Raw genomic sequence first — 6,631 nt, forward strand, 5'->3', positions numbered from 1 at the left:
TAGTATAAAGGTCATAACGTAGTGAAATGGTACGGCTATAGAATGTGCTTCAAAAGTTGGAATTTTGGACAATTTTCAAATACACTGAAAAACTTTTTTAGGGTATTAAAATGAAACCAGACATGTTTCATGGTGCTTTGAAAAATGAAAAATTTTTTGAGAAAAAAAATAATCCAAAAATAATCAAAAACTGTTTCAAATGGTTAAATATGGCTGTATAAATGTTTCATGGGTTTTAAACATTTTTTAAAAAGGTCATCACTGATCCCCCAGTGGCAAAATGGTAAGGCTACAGTCTGTGCTTCAAAAATGATTTTTTGTGGCAAACCGAGTAAATATATCCAACAGCTTCTATAACATTCATGTATTTTTGGTGTGTTTTTGTTTGTATATCCTGTATATGACAAATGTATCAGTTGTGATACAGTCTGATAAATGCATAAATATGGTCAATCCAACTGATAAAACATCTGAAAAATGGACAAGTAGCACTAAGGTAAAACACATTTATTTAAGTCTGTTTAGGTTTATTATTACAGGGAAAGTGAAGAAAAAAAAGAATGGAAATACTATAAATCTCAGTCTAAATGCCTTTTCTGCAGCTAGATTTCCGTTTATTTATTTTATTACAGTTTATATTGAGATGTAAACTTCTGTTTTGTTGTATTTTTTATACAATGACAAAGTATTGAATTGAACTTAATTGAATTGAAATGCTGTGTTGTGTATAACCTACAGTGTTGTGTGTGTGTGTGTGTGTGTGTGTGTGCGTGTGTGTGTTTCATTCATTAATAAATGCTGTTAATTCTTTTTTTAATTATAAAGCACATTTTCATGTCTCTGGTAATTAAATTAACGTTGCTTTAAGGCAGAACACAGTTTGTGTTTGGTCTTAGTTTCATTTTACTAAAAACAGTAAACATTAAGGTACAGGTGAAATGATATTAAATGGTTTTATGAGTAAAAAAATGACCAGTGGAATATTAAAAGAGTCATTTGGGATTAAATGTTCATTAAAACCTAAATCCGATGGGTTTTATAATTCAAGGATAAAAGTGAAACACATGCAAAAGCTGTTACATAACCCAAACCTCATACTGTACATAGTAATATATCCTCCAATCCTGTTCCGTCACAGACCCAGTTCTATATTTGGAAGCATCTTGGACGTGTTTTACTGCCTTTTGAGGAAACATGAGGCTCTTCAGTAAACAAAACAAGTGAAAAGTTCAGTCCGAAAGGCTGTTTGAGACCGAACAGGGATCAGGGAACAAAGAAGTGGAGACCATCGGAGATAAGAGGTCAAATTTAGAGGAGAAAGGTCAAACATACGGACCATGGACCAAAAGTGGGTCACAAAGGGGTCCAAACAGGTCTTTGGATGAAGTGTAAAAATAACACTGAAAATATTAACACTTAAGGAAGTCAACGTTATTATTATTATTATTATTATTATTATTACAATTATTATGAATATTATTATTATTATTATTATTATTAGTTCAGGTTCCACATTCTGACCAATTCAGTCCAAAGTGGGTCAGACTAGTATAATACTAACATAATAACCTATAAATGACAACTCCAAATTTTAGGTTAAGTTAAGGTTAGGGTTAAGGTTAGAGTTAGGGGTTAAGGTTAGAGTTAGGGGTTAAGATTAGGGTTGGGGATAAGGGGTTAAGGTTAGGGTTGCGGGTTAAGGTTAGGGTTAGGGGTTAAGGTTAGGGTTAGGGTTAAGGTTAGGATTACGGGTTAAGGTTATGGTTGGGGATAAGGGGTTAAGGTTAGGGTTTTGGGTTACGGTTAGGGGTTAAGGTTAGGGTTGGGGATAAGGGATTAAGGTTAGGGTTACGGGTTAAGGTTAGGGTTGGGGATAAGGGGTTAAGGTTAGGGTTAGGGTTAAGGTTAGGGTTAGGGGTTAAGGTTAGGGTTGGGGATAAGGGGTTAAGGTTAGGGTTAGGGGTTAAGGTTAGGGCTGGGGATAAGGGGTTAAGGTTAGGGTTAGGGTTATGGGTTAAGGTTAGGGTTGGGGATAAGGGGTTAAGGTTAGGGTTAGGGGTTAAGGTTAGGGCTGGGGATAAGGGGTTAAGGTTAGGGTTATGGGTTAAGGTTAGGGTTGGGGATAAGGGGTTAAGGTTAGGGTTAGGGGTTAAAGTTAAGGTTGAGGTTATGTGAACTGGAAATCTTGGCATAAATTGACACATGATTAAATGGCGTTGAATAACGTGTGAAAGGGTTTGGGTTCGGGTTAGTTAGAGTTAGGGTTAAGGTTAGGGTTCATTAGTTAAAATGCGTACTTAATGCACTCCAAATGCCATCAGAACTGGTGTGACATATAATGCGATTTCATGCTCCTAATGTGTGCTATGTGCTAATGCTAACTGCTAATGCTAAGTGTTGTGTGCATTATGAGTAAAATTCAGAGACCAAACTTTCCTTTTTTTTTTTTTTTTTAAATTAAGTTCACCTTTAACCTTAACGAGTTTATCCCAGTCCATTAATGGTGACGCTCAAATATGTGCTGCACAGATGCACCTGGTTTTACACCCCATCCAATTAAAGGCCTTCACACACTGAGGAAGTGACGAAAAAAAAAAAAAACTGACAAGAAAGTGCAAAGTGTTCGCTCACACACTAAAACTGGAGATTTATGTTCAGTTGGAGTCACTGTAGAACACTGAAGCTTAAGGTAGTGTTGTCATGAATCTGAAATGTTCTCAGACCAGTTGACAGCATTACCCATGATGCAGTTTGTCACCAGAGGCTGTTTTTAGAACGTTCCTCAACAGTGTGTATTTTTGAACTGGTGCTCACCTGTTTCCATGTCTGGGTAATCGGTTCTTTTTCTCTGACTCGGTCTCTGCTTTAGGAATAGACAGGAAAGATTCTTGACCCTCCTGTTTTTTAGTTTTTGCCGTTTCATAAATAAATACCCCACTGTCCTCATTCATTTTAACATGTTATAACATATATACAGCAACAAAAAAGACTGAAAATCCAGCAGTTTGAACCAAAGTCCAGTCGGTGCATCATCTCATCTCAGTGCATTGGTCTGAACTGCAGGTTGTAGGAGCTTTCAGATCCGAGCTTTGGAAGTAGCATCGAGGTACAGGTCATATTGTCAAAAATATTAGGTTTTAACTCGGCCTGTAATGGTACATGTACCGAACCGAACCGTTTCAGTACACACCTGTTCGGTTCGGTACACAGCTGTACCGAAACGGCACAGTATGATGAGAAAAGAAAAAGGAATGAAAGCCGTTGTTTGATGCGGAACTTTAAATCCACACAAGTTTCACATGGACATATTGAAGGACGCACATTGACCCGAAATACGAAATAACAGCTGAAATAAGGTTAAAAAAACAACAAATATGATGTGAACCTGGAAGGAAGAGACTGGAGACCCTCCACCATCAGTACAGTCCAGTTTGGATCATCAGGTTCAGGTGAAAGACAACAACGAGTAAAGAGACGTTAATAAGACAGACGTTGTTTACCACCTATGAACTACAGTAGTTCTAAAACACCGACATTAGCTCTGTCTGTCTCTCTCTCTCTCTCTCACACACACGCTGTATAACAGAGGAACAGAACCCGTAGTTGGACGTTCAAAGTATATAAAGTTTCACTTTTGTTTCACGCTGGCATTTGTTACGTTAGTTATGGAGCCCCCCACCCCCCCAGCTCTGAGCAAAAAAAAAAAAAAAAAAAATCCCCCCAACAGTGTCCTAAACAGTTTGTTCTCTGTCCATAAAAAATTTGGTTAATTTTTTGTTGTCAGTGTTGCTCATCAGTTTATTTAAACAGAATACCAGTTTGTCCTCTTGTTAATGTTGCACTTCATGTGGAATTTTTTCGGTATTTTTCTGCAGAATGTGAACTGACAGAACTGTCATTAGATTTTTGTTGTTTGTTCAAAACTACCTGTCAGAGAAAAGTGCAATACTAATGCATATATTAAATTTAATAATATTAATAATTTATTTTATTTTCTATTTGAATTAGAATTATATTCCTGGTTTTCTACATTCAAATTTTTCCAAAAATTGGGGGAAAATTTTTCAAAAATTCATAAATGTATTAAAAACATTTTGAGGGGTTTTATTTCTTCCTGTACCAAACCAAAAAAAAACAAACCGTGGCTTTCAAAACCGAAAATGTACCGAACTGAAAATTTTGTGTACCGTTACAGGCCTAGTTTTAACTGCATGTGTCAAACTCATTTTAGTTCAGGAGCTACAACATAAAAGCATAATAACTTAGAAATAAGGACAAATCCAAATTTTACCTCCACCGTTATGTTTTCATCAGGGTTTGTTTGTCTGTTAGCAAGATAACTCAAAAGTTATGGATGGATTTGGATGAAATTTTCAGGAAATGTTGATACTGGCACAAGGAACAAATGATTAAATAAATAAAAAATTTTAGTGGTGTTGGGGGTGGTGGACTGATCTGCCTTGGCAGAGGTCTGCACTGTCCGACTGCTTTTCTAGTTATTTGTGTTTTAGTGCAAAAAAAGGAAATTTAAATCATCACACAAATATCCTTTCACAAAAAAATGTGAATAACCTGAAAACCCTGAAATTTCTTCAGAAAAATACATAAAATTTTAATAATATTATGAGTCAATTTATTTAAATACATGTGCACGACAAATTACAGGTTGCAGCGGATCTACAAAGACATAAAACTTTAGAAAATTTAATAACAGCATAATGTTGTTAAAATGTTAGAGTTTGGAAATGTATTGCTTGTATTATTATATTAACTCTTAATCAGCCCTGAGCATTGTAAAGAGGGGTTGATAATATTAAAATTTTTTTGTTGTTGTGGGTTTTTATTCTCTTTTTATTTGTGTTTAATAGGTCTGTAGGTTTGTTGTATAGTTTGTTTTTGTTTGTTGTTTTGTTTGTGTTGTGTCTATGTGGTTCCTTATGTCTAAGTACATGTTTATGTAAATGTATAATTAAAAAAAAAAAATATATATATATATATATATGTATATACACACACACATATACATACATACATACATACATATATATATATATATATATATATATATATATAATATATATAGAGAGAGAGAGAGAGAGAGAGAGAGAGAGAGAGAGAGAGAGAGAGAGAGAGAGAGAGAGAGAGAGAGAGAGAGAGAGAGTTTGTGATTTGGAGTTGTCATTATTTATAGATTATGTTATCATGCTATTCCATCACCAAAATTGAAGTGTTGTAAAAAAAAAAAAAAAAAAAAAAAAGTACCAGTTTTACCTTTTTTTTCTTCTAAACACCTTTGCTGTGACTAATGTTAGCTAGTGCGCTAATCACCAATTCAATCAACTGCTCAGATGAAATTATATTTTTAAAAAAGCTGTTGACTATTTCAGGATTTTGAAAGAGAACAACAGCCTCAGAATCCAATTATTTATGTTACTGGTCTGATCAAACTGGTCTGTATGTGGCCAAAAACTAAAATCATTTCGACCCAGCCTCCCAAAGGGGAGACAAGGGGTATTGTTTTTGGTTCAGTTTGTTTGTTTGTTTGTTAACACTTTAACAGCAAAACTACTGGTTGAATTCATACCAAATTTGGTTTATAGATTGCCAGGGACCCAGAATAGACCTCATTACATTTTGAGAAAAGTAGGTCCAAGTTAAAGTTTTTAATGATTTTTTTAAATATTTATTTATTTTTATTTTATTACTTATAATGGGCTAGATACATTTGAGGGGCGGGGTTTGCTGTGGGACACCACTGCTTGTTAATATCTTCAGTGTAATTTTTGAATTTCATAAACTCATCCCATCGGCTGGATTGGACCCTTTGGCGTGCCAGTTTTGGCCCACAGGCCATATGTTTGACACCCCTGCAGTAAACTAATAGTTACGCAGCAATGTTGAAACCTTGATTCTGATTGGTCAAAGACAGCATTCTAAAGTCTGCTAAACAGGATCTAAAACTGTATTTTTTTCTTAGTTGGGAGCAATTAAATCATTGTTCAGTCAATATTTATGTCCAGTTTTTGAATAAATGATACAATTTGAAAGAAGCAAGATCCTTTCCAGCAAAACACCAATCAAAGATGTGATCTGCCCCATCGCGTTAGGGTTTTGTTTTGTTCTTTCAATAAAACCACCACCTCACTGTACATCATCCCCACATATAAATATACATTTCTGTACTTTTACATATTTATACTAGAATCTACTGAGTCTGGTTTTACCTGAGAAAAAGGTCAGCAATCAATACTGTTTTGGAATAAGGCTGGGCTTCACACCGCTGTCGGCAGCTTCAGTCCACAGCTCGGCTTCAGGCGATGGAAAAGAAGACACAAATACACAAACATTTTTGGAAGAATTGAAAATTAAGGAATAAATTGACCCACCATGACCCTAAAATTGCAACACCTACCTCGACATCTGACTGAAAGTAGACAAACACTACACCTCCAAACAACTGACACTGAACTCTAACACTGTTACAGCAAAAAGATCAATATTAATATTGTATAAAAAAAAAGACAAGGTCAAACAACATCTTGTCTCCACTGACTGAAATGTCTGACATGTTTGGTAATAGAAAACATGAAGAATTAAAAAAAAAAAACAAAAAAAAAAACACTGTTTGCTT

Source organism: Sphaeramia orbicularis, chromosome 13 (genome assembly GCF_902148855.1).
Source record: "Sphaeramia orbicularis chromosome 13, fSphaOr1.1, whole genome shotgun sequence".
NCBI lineage: Eukaryota > Metazoa > Chordata > Actinopteri > Kurtiformes > Apogonidae > Sphaeramia > Sphaeramia orbicularis.